Source organism: Anoplolepis gracilipes, chromosome 13 (assembly GCF_047496725.1).
Source record: "Anoplolepis gracilipes chromosome 13, ASM4749672v1, whole genome shotgun sequence".
In the NCBI taxonomy this organism is placed as follows: Eukaryota; Metazoa; Arthropoda; class Insecta; order Hymenoptera; family Formicidae; genus Anoplolepis; species Anoplolepis gracilipes.
Window position 1 is genome coordinate 7,248,050 of NC_132982.1, and position 17,924 is coordinate 7,265,973.

At 33.4% G+C, this 17,924-nt stretch overlaps 1 protein-coding gene across 2 annotated transcripts in view; it reads left to right on the top strand.

Moving 5' to 3' along the window:
- The first annotated feature begins 13,281 nt into the window (after positions 1–13,281).
- The window catches only part of Olf413 (DBH like monooxygenase olf413), a 197,167-nt gene continuing 192,524 nt past the window's right edge, over positions 13,282–17,924 (top strand). Inside the window, exon 1 of one of the 2 annotated variants that reach the window (XM_072904996.1) lies at positions 13,282–14,025. The gene's annotated coding sequence lies outside the window, so the exon portion shown is untranslated. Of the gene's footprint in view, positions 14,026–14,079; positions 14,749–17,924 lie in introns of those variants that run through there. The other variant, XM_072904997.1, reaches the window with a different exon arrangement.

Consider the following 17,924-nt stretch of genomic DNA (forward strand, 5'->3'; position numbering starts at 1 on the left):
TACTTGCAATTTTTTATTAAAAGAAATTTTCTCTGGACAAGATTAACTTTGATCGAATTAAATATCAATCGGATTACAGGAATGAATAATATTTCTAACATGACATCGGTTTATTACTACTCGTATCAGACTATCCATTTAATCACGTGGTGCATCACGGCACAGTAACGATGTATTCTATCGCTGCGTTACGAGCGATTCCATTAATTAAGAGTATGGGTCGTCTTTTTGTTTTCGACGCGCTGCGACGCGCCGCCTCGATCTAAACGGCAGCTATTAATCAAGGTAAAGACAATTTTTTTTTTATTTAATCGGTTTTCATATACGTAGGAATTTAATATTTGTAACTTATAGACGCTCGCCAATCGTGATGTAAATATATAAAGATATAATTGCAACCAAAGTTATTTTTGCGAGACTTCACATGATAAATTTTGCAATTGGCTATTATTAATCGATTGATAAAATTGATCTATTTTTCATATAAAATTCAATGCGGTTTTGTTTCAATTTTTGATGCATTTCTTGAAATACTTCGGAAGATCACTATTGAATTACTTTTTATATTGTCGATAGTAATAAAACATTATTACATAGGTTGAGTAATAGGAAGAAATAATGTTCAATAATATCTTTATTTAAAATTTTTGTATCGGTTCTGCTTTTATATGGATTATACGTTATCGAATACACCAAAGAATGTGGTTGGTCGATTACCCGAAAAATCAATTATCGGTCGTGCACCGCGGCTTCTGCATTAATATGGATGAAGTTGCCCGTTGTTCCGTTGCAATCAATTGCACGGGGAACTATATGAAGTAATTGTTAAAGAATCGATATATGACTATCGCGATGGAAAGATTGCAGGTGATCTTGTTATATCGCAATATTGAAGATAAACGTAACGCAATTAAGCTTTTAGAGACAAACAAGTTTTACTACTGTCTGGGAGAGTTATTTCTTTCCAGTCCTTTTAAATCGCAAATATAATTAGTTTGCAATATGAAAAAAAATCATAAGCTTAACAATTTTTGCGTAATAAAAACATCACAATATTGCTATACATATTTATATAAATTACAGGAAATACGTATGCATATTCTCGAATCAAGGCAGGACAATTGTTACAGTTAATAATAAATATTGCATCCATTTCTCTCGTTGGCAAATTGAATTTATTCTATCTTGCTTTCATGGAAATTTTATAGGCACGATATTCATTTAAATATTTATAGTAAATAATTAATCGAAAGCTACGGCAAATAAACAATTTTAAAATTAATCATTTTAGACAATATTGTGAATGAGAATATTGCGTTTTAGACAATATTGCGATTTATATCGTTGTGAAATCGAAAAGGGATCAAAATGTATTGTGAACTCTAGATAAATTTTGTCGACGATTTTGTACACTCGATATTACATTCATCATAAATCATTTTTTTTCTATATAAACATTTTCTTTTGAAATATTACACCGTATTTTGAATACTACGAATTATATTTAGTTTAAAATCTTATCGCTAAATTTTTAATGTTTTAATATCCAATAAAACTTTAAATCTTTTATCCATTTCTCACGCTATATTAAGTTTAACTTGAGAAACTGTGAAATACAGAATATATTATTCACTATTTGCTTAACCATCTGTTGCAGAGCAGTGCAGTCTGATTTGTTACATGCAAAGCCAATTTTGCGAAATGAGATAATTTTCATATAAGAAGGACGAAACGCGGTTAATTTAATTTTTAGTTTATTATTACCTTCCGTTACTTGTAAATAAGGTAGATTAATTTCATCAATTGATTTTTGTAATATAAACTGAACCTTATATTGTCGAGCTCTATAAATTACAAGTGTCATATGTTCATATATTTTTAGGAACAAAAAGAGTAAAACAACTATTATTTCTGATATGATAATTTTCTCTCTTTCAAAATAAGTTAGCGTTTTTTAATTTAATATAAATTTTGACATGATTATCTTTATTTACTTATATATAATAAATAAATAAAATAAAGTCGATATAAAAATATAAAACTTATTTAATTTAAATTACTATATGTTTCAGCTCATGTTACAATATTTTGTACAAAGTTATATATATTGTAGATTAATTTAAATCTTTTCTAATTTTTATAGTTTGTATTAAATTGAAAATCAGTTTTTTTATTAATATTTCAATGATGTTGATTTTGTCAGTTATTTTTAAGGCATAACATGTTATTGAATTTTATTTTTTGTTGCTTGAAAAAAACTGTGAAAATCTATTTCCAGTGTACTTTGATATAGAGGTGTTTGAAAACCGGCCAATTGCCACACTGCGTTTCGCGATTTTGCTGAATCTCTCATCCGATTGCCGACCGCGAAAACTGCGGCGGAAAATAGTCGCGATACCGCGGAAAACAATATCGCAGTGTTGTGTTATAAAGTGTAAAACGTCGTCGCATATCGCGGATAATACACTGATATATAACTGGGAGTGAAGGGGGTCTCTGCGATTTTTATATTAATCTCTTCCCATTCATAAGCTCTTACTGTAGCTCACGGTAGGTATACCACTGCCACTGGTGGGAAATTAGAAATTTATTGACTTCGCTCGTGTATATGGGACGTTGCTTCGAGGTTACGCCTTTAATCCCTTCGTTTACGAGCATCGTCATTCCATAAAGCACGATGGACATATCGATCCCTTCGTAAAGTACGACGTATCGCTACTGGCAACTGATCGTAATATAGACGTGATCGATTATGTCAATTCATAGTTTGAAAACTATGAATGATTAAATCTTTATATATAAAGATTCAATGTTTTCAGTACGAATCACTATCTTTCAAATATTTGATTATCTCTAAGATTATCTCTAGTATTATTATTATTATTATAGCCGTTATTGTATATAACATTTTATTTTTTTGATATTTTACTTATGACTAAAAATTTGAATGATTAGGTATAATATGTAATTAATACATAATGGACGGTTATCGTATGTTCAATGTTAAATGAATGAATTTGTAGAATACATTTAACGATTTTAATTGCGGTAAATAATCTACAATGCAAGCATTAAATTAAATGGTTTCGTATCGTTTGAAATTTAATATGGTCTGCTTGATACGTATATCCGATAACAACGCAATCAATTACAAAAATATTTCGATTCGTTTATGTTTTCGAGATTAAATGTTAGCACATACAACTTGTATAATTAAAAAAGTTAAAGGATTATTTATAGCATAGAAAGGAGTAAACAATATATATCGCATAAATATGAATAAAAATCTAACAATAATTCTCTTCTTTTAGAAAGAGAGTAGATACCATTTTTGACTTTTTAAAAAAAGAATAAACTTGTTCGCCATATATGCGTGCTGTGATCCATGATAATGGACATATAATGAATATAATCTTTAAAAGTGGTTATTAATTTTATAGGACAGAAACGCATTTGATAGAATTAAATTTAAACTGATAAAATGCACCCTTTCTACAGCGCATAAAAAGTAGCTAATATAATACATGTTCTTTAATAATTACGTGACAATCGACGTGATTAACTTTGACTCAATTTTTTTAGTTAATTAAAAAAACATATTTGATAAAGCTGTGCGATAAACGGGGCGATTGAATTGTTCTTTTAATAATTCCAAGCATTGACGCATCCAAAAACACAAATATTGGAGTTTTCCATTTTATTTTTTCTATCGCATAGCTTGTTTTACGATTGACAGGCCTCTCGTTACCGTCTCTCGCATCACGCGACGAAATTGTTCGGGGTGCTCGGTAAATGTGGCTCTTTATTGGAAATTTTCTACCTCTGATTAACGTTCGCCAGCTACGAGCTTCGAAACGAGGGGAGACAGAGAAGAACGGTATATGTATCGCGCGTCGATTCTCGTTTTATCTCGAAATCGAAACGAACGTTGAAAATTAAAGTAAACGTTCCAAGTATCCGTCTTGTATACTCAAATCATCTCTAGGATAAACACACTGTATCTTGTAACCGCTGAAAAATTACTTGTACGAGAATCCAACATCGGATTGTAGGCGAAGTGTACTTATGATACTATGTATATTGCGAATCGATACAATATCGATGCTTATTTTTTTACATTATATTTCATTTTTTTTTTTTTTAATATTAACTACGTACTGACCGAGTAAAACGTCGATAGCTATTAACCTTAATTGTGACAAATTTACACTTTGTACAACTATTTTAATTCATTACATCTTGAAAACTCTGTGTTGCGCGTGATATTATGTATAAAATATATATAATATGTAATAGTTGCTATTTTTTTATGCGAGTCACTTATATATATATATATATATATATATAAAGCACCTATTTTCCAAGCATACAATTGTCACATTGGAATATATGTTTCTTCAATTATTAATTGAAAAGTTCTAAAGAAAGTCGATATTAATAGTTACGTTTATGCCTACGTACTATATACGTACTATATATGTATAAAGTCTTTATATACCACGGTAATATAACTGCAATTCTTAGAAGGAGGGCAAATTAATAATTGCGCAATATTAATAATTCTGCTCTTGCTCCATCTACATTTTTATCATACGCATTCTTAAGATGAAAATGAAAAGAAATTTGCTTCACGTGCGTCTGTGTGTTGTGTATATTAAATCGTTTATATTAAAATCTCTATAACACTTTTATTTAAATTAACATTATACATTTGTAAAAGCAAAAAAATAAGCAAAACTACCGTAGTGTACATATAATTTTTACACGATTGAATATTTCATCATATAAATAACAATACCGTACGTTATAATTCTGTGTTTTATAGTTATATCGAAAGTTACATTGTAAGAAATATTTGTTCCTGTTGTTTTACCGTTTATTTATACGTTCACTCTTTTCTACGGCACAGTAGCTCAGATTCGCACATCCACTGAAATATCGACACGAATTTTCCGACACACCGTACACCTTATTTTTACGTTTCGTTGCTCTTTAAGAACTGCTGGAGCGAAAAGACATGGCAACATAAAATACAATATTCGAGCTTGTTCGAGATTGTGTAATGTAATCTGGGTGTAGATCGCGACGACGGCGACGCAAGCGGAGCTGGTGCCGTTTGTTGCTTGCTTGGCGCTGCAGTTCACGTATGTAGAGCAAGTGGCAGCGTTCCAAATCTCGCGAGTACGTGGGATAAACATTTCCGCCACAGGACAACCGTTTCCAGCGACTTCGCAAAGGGGAGAGAAGGGGGAGGAAGACTGGGGTGCACCATAAAAGTATCAGTCCATTTGCAGGTGTTTCACGACAAGTTTTGCACGAGCATCTGGCTCTGCATACGTTTAAGCTGAACACAATTTTCATCCGGAGATTTTTTTCTTTCGTCGGAGAAATCAAATGAGAAAATTAACGGATTTCGATCAGCAGGATATTTTATGATTTTCCTAATTTTAAATTATTAAAAGTAAAATGAGACCGTTCCTTTTTTGTCCTTTCTCCTGTAACATTTAACACTTTTTATTAAGTTTGCTGTTAATCATGTCATTATATTAAATATGTAAAATTGAGAATAGATCGAGAATGTTAGAGAAAATTAATAGCTATTTTGATTTCACCGATAAAGATTTCAATATTAAGATTTCTAAAACTAAAATATTTAAAAGATTATCTTTAAAAATAATTGGAATGAATTCATTTCTAGAATGCTACAATGGTTGCGGTCAAGACAACGTTACACATGCTTCGAAATATTATTCTATCTTTATTCTCTATTTCTATTTCTTATTGTTATTTCTCTATTTCTTTATTCTTTATTTATGGAGTCTAAAACAAAGATAGAATGATGTTTCGAAGTATTCATAGCACAGTCTTGATCGCAGCCAATATCGCATATAATGTCGCATTTAATAGCAATCTTTTATTTTTAATAATTTTAGCATTACTCAGTGAGAGAAACAATTCTCTTCGCGCTATGAATAAAAATTTCTATGATATTCCTTTGAAAGTAATAAATTTTAAGTTTCGTTCGCGTTTATATTCAAGCGCGTTTTCTCATTTCTTCCGTAAAACTTAGTGAAGCTGCGAAATGTTTCTGCAAAGATAACGATATGCGCCAAAAGTTTACAATTTAATTTTTATTTGAGATTTATAATGGCGAAATAGTAATAGAGAAAGAAAAGAAGAAAAAGAGGAAGCAATAATGTAAATTTCATCGAATAGAAGTAGAATGGATCAAATAATGTGTACTTTCTTTCCTTATTAGTTACATATAAAATTGAGAAAAATATATGTGCATAAAATATAAATTATTTCTTTTATTCAGATTAATAATTATCTCTCTTTACTCCGAATAATTAAGTTCTTGAATGACATTGATATTTGGAAATTACATCAATTCGACGTTTATCGAATTACATGTTACTAAATCGATATCTGAGATTGAGATGAGAATAGGCTGGATTAATATTCAATGGAGATTTGACATTCGACATCTATTAATTGGTTCTTGTTCAAATATTGACATATGGTACAATTATGAAAATAAAATTTGTATAAATAATTTATCTCATGAATTAATTAATTGTTATAATTAATTGATTAATTACTATATTTAAAAGCGTGAACAAATTATTAAAAAAAAAGGAATCAAGAAATCTGTAAATGAAAATAATTTAAATTACTTACATGATATATATATAATAATGTAATTGATGACAATGTTATCACATAATGCTGTCAATAGGCAGGTTTAAAATATATAGAAGAGGATTTTTTGATATCTTTATATTTTTTTCTCTCTTTAATAAAACTGCTCAGATCTGCTTTCAAGATATAAATTTATTTGCAATTTTCTTTTTAAATTTAATAAATAATCTTATCGTTTCCGCTTTTAGCCTAGTATTGTAAATAATAAAAGATACTTTTGATACGTAAATAATTTTTTTTTTTAGTTTATTATATCATCATTTAATTCTGCTAGACTGAAAACGAAAAAAGATGCAAGAAAATCTAATAATGTTTCTAGAGATTCTTGAAATTTTTTTATATGACATTGATTGCCGACTCGTGAGAATTCATGAAACAAATATACTGAACTACAAGCGAGCTTGAGTACTTCGCGGGCACTAATCGCACAAAGTGGCTGTAATCGGCAAACTTTTTGAACGATTCTCACTCTTCGCCGACCGGCAGATTCGATGAACGTGGGAACGACCGGCTCGCGCGACTAATGGAATTATAGGACGACGGTCCTCTACCGATCTCGTAGCGGGACTTAGGAGCTTGCGAAGCGCGTCGCACGAATACTATCAGACAAAACTTTTCGGATCCTCTCCGCCAGTTTTGACGTTCTCGATAATGCTGCAACTTTGCGCATCAAGGTCGCTACAGCTAAAACGTGATTAAAAATTGAACGCTTCCTGAGTGAAGTTGAACGGAGATTCTCGATAATCCAAACTCTCTAATACACTTAAATATCGATACCAATATTGAGAATTTCAAAGCCTTCTTATGTTGCTAACAAGTGTGTATGTGAAAATAACGAAACGTCTTTCTTGTCTTCTAATTTTGTTTTATAACTTATTAAAAATAATTTTTTTTAAAAGACAACTTGGAAAAATGCTTTTAATATTAGAGTTTAATTAAATTTAATATATGTGAAACCTGGACACAGAAATATATTTGAAAATGTGTATTTTTTATTTGATAGAATGTCAGGTGGGGTCAGTAAGATATCGGGATATCGCTTACATCCCTAATCAAGGCGTAACATGCAAGAGGGTGCTCGGGTGACCGGTATAACGCTCGGCTCTAAAATTCACACCTTTTGTAAGGATCGGGGAGCGGTACCGGGTCGACCGCTGTTATCTGGGGCACACATCTCCCGTGCTAATGCAATACAAGGTACCGGTAGGGCGATATATCGGTCGAGTAAAAATATATGAGCCTCTAATAGGCGCCACACTGTCGTGGCGAAATTCATCAGGGGTGAGAAACCGGAAGATGTCCACGTGCAGCGTCGCGCAGCCTTGCCGTCCGATTCTAGAACATATTTCCTGATCTTTTTCGAAAAGGACGATGAGAAGACCAAATGAAAATTTTTTTCTGGCCCGGAAAAAAGAGAGACAAGATATTCTTGAACCAAACGACGGAATAGAAGAACGTGTCCGTCATTATTAAATTATTATAGTTATAACTATGTTTTTCTGATATTGTATGCGGACCTTATGAAAATTTAAAAAGAATTTTGTGAATGTTATTGATTTTTTATGAATAATGTTACTTTTTTAATTTATATCTTGAGGTTTTTAATTTATATCTTTACTAATTTTTAATGTTAGATAGCTGTGCAATTATCCAAATTTCATTTTTATACGCTCATTGATAATGTATATTTTACAGAAATATTTACTATATTTTTTAATAACAAATAAGAGATTAGCATTATTTCGGATTATTCCACTCCTCGCTCTCCCCTGTGTCATTAATCTTTTCATAAAAAGGTTTGAAATTGATTATTTCTTTAGTGAAAATAATTTAACTATGTATTATTTTTAATATTAAAAGCAATTTTGATAACTTAATTTCTTGCATTTTTGACAAAAATTTTAGACTATTTAATTTAATTTAAATCTTCAATTCAGTTTCCGTTAAAATAAAATTCATATTCATAAATTGAACAAAGAAAATTATTTATTTGCATCTTTTTGCCTTTTTGTTCATAAAAAGCTGCGTTCAAATTACAATACTTATAATTTCAAAATCTATATTTTATCTATATTTCAAACATTAGTACGCATACGTGTTATTGTAAAGGAAAAATTTATCGTATAGAATTTGTAATTTGATTGATTACATCATGAAATATCCTGTAGGATAGTCTCAATATATTGTCACGCCACAGAATTACTTTGAACTACAATAAAAAAGAAAGTTTTTATTTCAAAACGTATAGTATAAATTGTAATCTAATCTTTTCCTTTAAAGCAGATGAAAAATACACTGACCTTTCGACAGCGACCGACAAAATCGTTGACATACAAAAGAGATAAATGACTCTTAAACTTTTCAAACCGAAATATCTCTATTCTATCCTGCTGAGTAATCCGTGTCTAACTAGGCTTGTCTTGTGTCATCATGGCAAGAAAAACCTAAATAGAAATGACGGTTGCAAGGTCAACTAAGAATGGAAAGAGTAGGACAAAAAAAATGTAACCCTTCAAGTGCGGCACTGTGAGCTGTCGCTTTCGAGTCTCTTTGTTAAAGACGAAGTTATAACTGTATATAATTGTATATAAGTGTGTAGTCGTTAATGTCCCCAACTTTTTTATTCGAGACCATACATGGTAGTTGGTGTGCAAATATGATCGATGATAGTATGACAGTCCTCTCGGGATTTGCGAAATTTGTTTGTTCCGGGATATAGCATAATGAATTGATAGAGTGCTTACGACGATGCGTGTCTATTCAGACTATGGAATATTTGTAAATTAATGCACTGTCGTGTGAAAATAAACAATCAATATTTTTACGAGCAAAGTGCAAATTTTATTTATGACATTAAACTGTATTATTAATTAAAGAGTTTGGAAAAATTTATTTTAGAGATAATGTTGACGGATTATTTTTTTAGTAATATTAGTTTGTTTGTCGGAGAGAATAATAAATAGAAAAAACGCACACACAAATTCAATGTTTTTTGTCAACATAAAATCATACATCATAATTTTAGAATTTTTTTTATTGATACAAATTTTTTTATTTTTCTATAATTCAACTAAAGCGTTACATTGAAAATTATGTGTATATTAAAAATGTAATTTTACATTTCTTGAATCAGAGTAGAAACACACGATGCAGAGTGCTACATTAAAGTGCTATTTTTACGATGCGTATAATCATGGCTCGCGCGAAGAGAGAAGATAAGGTCTTTAAAATCCCGAACACATATTCGTTTTGCATTATTACTATATTTAAAACACGCGCGAGCGCGACAGTTAGATATTTACACCAATACTTATTTGCGACTTATGAAAATTTTAAGTCCCATAAATTAAGAATTATGGAACAGATGTAAATTATGATTATTACTGGTTTTACTGTGCGTGTATACGACCAAGAGTAGGCCTCAGCAATCCGGTGCTGTTAAAGTGAAAGTAGGAAGTCGCAACAAGCTCAAGTTTTTTACGAGTCGACCGATTAGTGGTGATTTTAAGTTATGTGTTAAGCTTCAAGGCTACCTCCGAATGCTAGAGATAAGTACATTTGTCACTGTTTTACGCACATCTAAAATGTCATTGTCGATACAAAGCTAATGTAACAGTTGTCAAAGTGACATATTTGTAGCTATGGGGCGTCTATCTTTGTAAAGAACTGAAAGTTATCTGTTAAAAGAAGATGTCTGCGGCAGATGACATTTTGATGTGGATTCCTGATATTTTTATAACAATAAATAATTGAGCAGGATATTATATTAACATGACAAGTTTTCCAATATTATATTATTAATAATTGCAATGATATATTTAAAATTAGAATCGGCGATAGTATTATCATGAAACTTTAAGTACGGTCGAATGTAATCAGAATTTATTTATAAGTATAAATGATTGAGTTTATATGTTCTATATATTACGAATGTCGAAATGATAATATCAAATAATTTCTCGCGCGTATATAGAGCATAATTGCAATACGTCTCTAGGAGCCGTTAAAGGCAAGTGCCGATATTGTCTACCGGGAAACTTAATCTTCGGCTGCTGCTGCTTCCAGGCGAATGAGGTTTCATTAAAAAAAATCCAATTTTCAAGAGCGACTACGCTCAAGCCAAGGGGCAAGAATTAAATTCTACGTGCTTTTTTTTGCTTACGGCGGCGCAAAATTTGATGGGCTCAGAAGGAAACTCTCCCAATACACGGCTAGCATTCTAGAGTACGTAAAGAGATCGATATTAAAGCGGACAAGAGATGCATAAGTAGTAGATAAACGGTTATTGAATTGATGAGAAACGTATTAATTATATTAAATTTACAATTAAACACATGTTATTGCTTATAATTAGAATATCACAGTATAAATTACATCTTGTATAATAATTATATGAGCTATTTATTTTGATAGAATTTTTCGTTTTTACAGTACAATAAATATAAACAAAATAAAATTTTTTTTTCGCGAGTATTCCGTTATTTCAGAAATAGATTGTAATGTATTGAAATTTTGATTACCATCGTGTTTTAAATCTGCATATTGGTTTCTTCGTTGAAACATTATGTGCTTGACTAAATGGACAGATATTTGAAACATATACAACTGATTCTGTTTACTGCACATAATTTACTCACTAACGCGATATAACGCAAGATATTTCAATTTTGCTGATGTCGCCGCTAATGTAATCATGTAGATAGATAGATGAATATGTTTTAGATGCTTGAAATATGTATATGACAGACACCGAGAATGTATACTGAAAGCCAGAGAGATAGCAGCAGCGATGACTAATGACGTCTATTTCGCGATACATACTTTTGCTCGTGTGACAGTCACTTTTATGACGCGCGCGGTATCTCAAAGTAAAAGGATCTACATATTCAATTAATTGTCGGTTAATTGTGGTCGGTATGATGCGGGTATCATGGTGGAAATTAGCGTAATCTCGTGAAGCATGAGAACTCGTCGCGCGTATCGAATTTATGCGTGTTGCCCGCAGTGGAAATGGAAATGTCACTCTCATCGACGCCATTCGCCGAATGGGAGAGCTATGTGAAAAGTGTCTTGCAAATAGTGGTGATGTAATTACGGGATCGTACCAAAATTCACACCGCAAATATGCAGTAATCCCCGGGGACTGCAGTTTTCATCGTAATGAAAGGAATTTATAAGCAGCTTCGCAAATTAATCTAGTTTTGTTGAAATTTCCATATATTGAGCTTAAATCAATTTTCGCTGATGTGAAAATTTCTCTGGGTTTTAACAGAATTGTAACTGTTATTTTGCTGTAATAATTTGTTTTTGTATAATGTACTTTTTTGACGATAATAATGAACAATATGACGATAAAATAACAAACATTAACTAATACCAAATATACACAGAGATTATTAATACTAACAAATGTAATTATAACATCAAAGAACAGAAATATAACAGTGTGTCATTGAATTAATGACTTGAAGTTATAAATTTGCTAAAAAATAACTGTGTTGTGTATTTTGATTTTTTGGCAATTGATGATTTCTAAATAATTTTAGCTTTAGCGAAAAGTTTATTATTTATTATTGCAACATATAAAATTGTGACATTAAATAAGACATCTTCTCCGCGACTCTCCGGCTTTCGTTATTCAGCTGCATCGATAAACCATGAAATTGACTACGTTTTATTTCATTCAGTAGAAATTTCTTTCTCGATTCTGATCGTCACGCTGAAGTCCAATGGTCAAAGGAAAAAAAAAAGAGGGTAACATCATTCTTTTCGAGGATGTAGAGCCCGCTTGCTCGCGAGTATGATAAAGAGATTTTTCCCGAGCCTCTCCCGTTCCCTCGTCTGATCCGAGAAGAATGGCACGAGTGGAAGTGTCGAACATGTGGCCGGGATTGGCCGGCGCACTTCCTCGACCGAGGAAAACTCGGCGGAGGAGTCAGGTGCAAGGATGTACATGCGCGCGGACGTCGAAATATTTCTGAAAGGAACGGCTGGTTAGGACGCGTACGGAGGATGGGGAAGGAGATGTGGGAGATCCGGAAAGTCCTCGGCGAAGGGTGCAACCTCTCTGCCGCGTCGCGGCTTCTTCGAGAGGAATGAGAGAGAAAGATGAAAGAGGTTGATCGTGTGCGCTGTGCTAGAGGAGAGAACGGGGGTGGTCGTTCGGTCGTTCGTACGTGAAGGGTCGGTGTTAGGCAGTCGGAACATGGCATAGCGCGCGCGGGAAGAACGGGCAATCGTAGGGAGAGGAACCGACCACCGTTGGAATGCGAGTGAAACGAGGATGGATCGAGCCAAGGAAAGAGAGAGAGAGGGAAATGGGAGGAAAATGAGAAAGAGAGAGCAAGGAAAAGGAATAGTTCCTGAAGAAGGAAACGAACGGAGAAAGAAGAGAGAGAGAGAGAGAAAGAATGAGAATGACGGAGAAGGGATCTCTCTCTTGAACGGGAGATAGGGCGCGCGTAGAATCGCGCGCGTGAGCGACCGCTCGAAAGATGTAGTGGGGAGGGAGAAGTGGTGGGGACTCTTTAGGAGGGGAGGCCGAAGGAACCAGTCGGATCCCGGCTTCAGGTCGCAGTGGCGCTTCAGTTTACAGGCTGGTGCTGTGGCGCGCGGTTGGTTAGCTTGCGTGCGGTGTGCGCGTCTTCTCGTTGAGTGAAAGGGAGAGAGAGAGAGAGAGAGAGAGCCGGCTTGAAATTTCGATCGTTTAACGTGGCAAGAGACGAGATATAGCGATAACAGTTCTCACGATTACAATACTCGACTTGGGCAATTATCCTTCGCTGAGTGATATTCTCGACTTTAATCCGACGTAGTCTTTTTCGTCGCGCGAGAGATACAATTTCGTACTCTTTTTTTTTTTTTTTTTCTCGCCGGCAATCAATTCGATCGATGAAATTTCGCCGATTACGATCAGTGAATAGTGTGACATCTGCTTTAACCGCGTAAATCGAAAACGCAACTTTCAGAGTGTCGCGACGAGACGGAACAGATTGAAGTGACGCGCGGATAAACAGATCGAGAGAGGTGCGAGGTGCGAGGTGCGAGTGGTTGTCTATCATCGACTCGCCGCAGAGAATTATCGGCTCGTATCGGGTTATAGAAGGGCGTAATCCAGGAGCTCGTAAAGTGAGTGAGTGACAGTGGCGGAAGTGTGTGATCGCCAGGACGGCGGAGGATAGGAGGGGAAGTTCTTAACGACACGCGGAGTGTATATAGCGAGAGAGGATCATCGTTTCTCGAGGGTCGAGACGACGCGTCGCGACGCGCGTCAAAATCGCAACGAACCCGGAGACATCTCGCTGTCGTCTAGATTTCTGAGTGGTAAGTTTTCTCGAAGATTCGCTGAATCTTATCTTATCGATAATCGACGACCGAAACTTAAAAAAAAAAAAAACAGGATTTCGAGAAAAGCGTTTAAAAAGAGTAGATAAGATTAGATAATCTTTACAGCGCATTCCTTAGCTGTAACGGTTAATAATTTTTTATTTTACATTAAATTAAATATTCATGTATTATATAACACGTTTTTTTTTATTAGAAAATTTGGAGTTTTTTAATAATTATTTTGTTTCTGCTTTACAAAAATTTGGATTGACATGAAAAGTTTGAGAAATTGATTGAGGTTTGATTGTTCCAAATTCCTCTCTTAATTGAGAGAGGAAGGTCGAATACCTTTTATGAAAAAAATTGTTTACCATCACTTGTCTACAGATTGGCACAATTTTGGTTTCAGCGTCACAGTAGACAAACTTTCCTCTGACAAAAGTCAAGGATTCTCTGACATATTTGTCTCATTGTCAATCCATAAAGTTTTGTGAAACGAGTCACTATTTTAACGGATGCTCTCGCGATATGTTCAAATAAGTAACGACGATAAGAATTCGAAAAATCTATCGTAAATCCATCAGTGATTTCATGGTAACTTGATATAAGAATATTCCAGGAAAGAAGTGGTACACACTTATCTTTTGAGTGTTTCTCTTAAATGTTTTTTGACGTAGCGTTGAAAAATGTTTGCTTTGATAGTGATTTTGTTTCTTTACAGTAAGTAAAACACGTCATTAAAAGTGTTAAAAGAATAGAATTTTAAAGAGAAAAAATTTACTTGCGATAATATACTTGCGACATATATGTATATATATATATATAAAAAAGAATGCTTTATAAACATTAATATGATTTATAAAAAATGCATAATACCTTTTTTTTATTACACTTTTATTTTGTTTCGTTCGAATCATTTTTGCTTTTTTACTACTTTTATTTCGTTTCATGTAAACAGAGAATAGTTCTTTCTATTGATATAGTATAAGATTTTTGAAACAAAACACTCTTGTCATAAAATGACATATTTATTGATTGTACTCACAATCGCGCGGTACCTTTTAGAAACATAGTCCGAGTTATGTTTATATACATTGCTCGTATTATGTTTACGAACGATGACTGATAGCGAAACATTCAGGCTTACTAAGAAAATGACGCGAAACTGAAACGAAAGTCAAATTAGTTGAATAATATGTATCTATGTATCGATGTATCTTATTTGGACAGAAATATGATTCCTGTCATTTTAAAACCAACGGTACATTATTATTTGAAATCCTTTTATCGCATCGGAAAAAAATTGTACGCAATTGTTATCGCAAAGAACACAAACGTCAACAGTCTGCCGTCGCTTGGCGATTTAATATCAAACGGTTAAAGTTTCTGATTCACCTGGCAACCGAATAGTAGGCATCGCGAGAGTCATTTCGCGAGTAATGCTTCACGGTAATATTCGCAGATCGATGTTTATGCCGTGGCGCCTGTCACGCGCAGTCTGTCGCTCGGAGCTCCCACAATACAGTGAAATACAAAAGTGATCTCGCACGCGCAGCAAAAAAAAAAAAATAAATAAAAACGTGCGATCGTAAAACACGGAGGCTCTCGATCATGCGAAACATACCAGCGCGTATGTCAGTGCACGTATGTACTCGTAGATAAAATGGTAGAACCGACCTCGGATCCCATTTAAAGTTTGCGCTAAATCGCGGAAATTTAGTACCATGTGGCACATACTAGTGTCACACATACAAGCTGTCACTATCGCTATTTCTGTTCACGACAGGTTCTTTGACGAGTACGAAGTCGATTTTTCTATATCAATAATTTATTGGAATGTGTGTATGTGTTTCTCGTAATTGAGTTATTTAATATCTAGAATTTATTTTATTTAATTTGAATTTAAACAGAATTCTCAATGAATGACAAAACAAATTAAAATTAAAATTAAAATTAAAATTGTAATTGTCCAATACATAATTAGATAATTTAGATACAGACTGATCAGATTTAGAATCAGATGATTGTTTTGTGTGCCTTGAATTTTCACATGCACGTGAATAACTTTTCAAACTTTTATTTTTCCGCTTTAATGTCACAGTCAATGACATTGCGAGAGCTTTTCGCCGATGAGATTGCAAATCTCGACCAAAGGCGGCGTCCCAACTCGATTCTCGCGAATTTTCAATGAACCGACAATGGCCTAATTTCTGCGGGCACGTCCGTAAGATTTTTTTCGCGAAAGTTTCTCCTGGTATAATGGCGTTGTCCGCAGTTCAAGGCGGTGAATTTAAGAGCATTGTCGTGTCGAGCGGCCAAGTCGAAAATAAGAGAAATCCAAACGAAACTCTTTGCGTCGTGCCCACCGCAGGGAATTTTTCTTCCTTTCTTAAAATCTTTTTGTTGTCGGTATCCGTAAATCTTAATTCATCCAAGTCAACGTTTTCCATTGTTTAAGATTTATAGGAAGTCATTCATATCAATCATTTTTCTTCTTACATAACACCAATAACTTATATTGTTATAATAAAACGAGTAGAATTATTGTATTGTTTGATTAATTTAATATATCTTCGATTATAGTATGATTTGACAGTTTCAAAATACGATAGAGAATTCTACATATTCCATATTCTTCTAGTTTTCTAAAGTTGAGTGTTTTAGGACTTTTTTCATATAAATTTCGGCTATTAGCTAAGCTTTCCTTACATCTATCTGTAAAATCAGATGTAAAAAGTATTTTATTCGAAAGGGATAATCTCTCAATAGAATGGTAAACATTACTTAGGACAAGCATTAGGACATTGAAATTATCATGAGATTCTTGAAAGGGTTAAGCTGAAGTTTACGAGGCATTTCCTAATCCGTAAACAAACTTGACAGTTCTTGACGAGGCTCCTTAAACTGTTGCATGCCTTATAACGGGCTTTAATACGAACTATAACAGAACTCACGAGCATAGATTTTTAGTGGTTTATAAATACGATAGAGTTTTCTCTCTTTCCTAAGTGACTTTATAAATATAGTTAAAAAAATATGGAGATAGGAGAGAATGACGAGAATATGATAAAAGTTCACGGTAAATCATTCATATATTGTAATCTTTAATGTATCAGGCGAACGTATTTGATGAGAAATTGGAATGCAAAATATATAATTAATCTTTGACTCCTCTATATTTATTACCTTTATATATTTTTCAATCTTAATATTTAACTATATTTAACTTATAAACTACAAATTGTTCGAATAATATTTTCAAAATTAATGCAGACAAACGTCATTTAAGTAGTTAATAATTTTCTAAATAAAATTTAAGAAAATAATAATAATTAATACTCACTAAATCCCATCATTGATCCTGTGTATAAAAGTTTTCCAATATTTTATTTTGCGTCTTAAAGTTATTCTGTATATTATTCGCGGCTTTTTATGTAATGAAAAAAAAAGAATTATTATTGAGACGTTAATATTAATATTCGCTTGTTTCGCGTGGATATCTATTTAACATGCAATTTATGCCATTGATTTCTAGAAATAAATCTGTAAAATCTGTAAAAAAGATACGCAAAGCAATTGAATCATTCTTGCGTAGGTTTGAAAAAGAAGAAAGGAAAAGAACCGATCCGATTCATCTGTTTGATATCGCGGCGATTCGTGGAAATGCCGCGCGTTCGCATTTCTAGGAATGGCAGCTCTCTCTTTCTCTCGGCGAAGTGTGAGAAGAAGATTGTCGTAGTAGACGCGAGAGATAGTGCGACAGCCGTCGGGCGATGTATCACGCGACTGTCGTATGTCGTGCCGCGAGGATCTTTACCGGCTATCTGCTTTAAGCTCACTCCGCTCTCGTAAACGGTCCTCAGCGGCGCGACGTTGAGGCCGTTTGCGTTTCCACG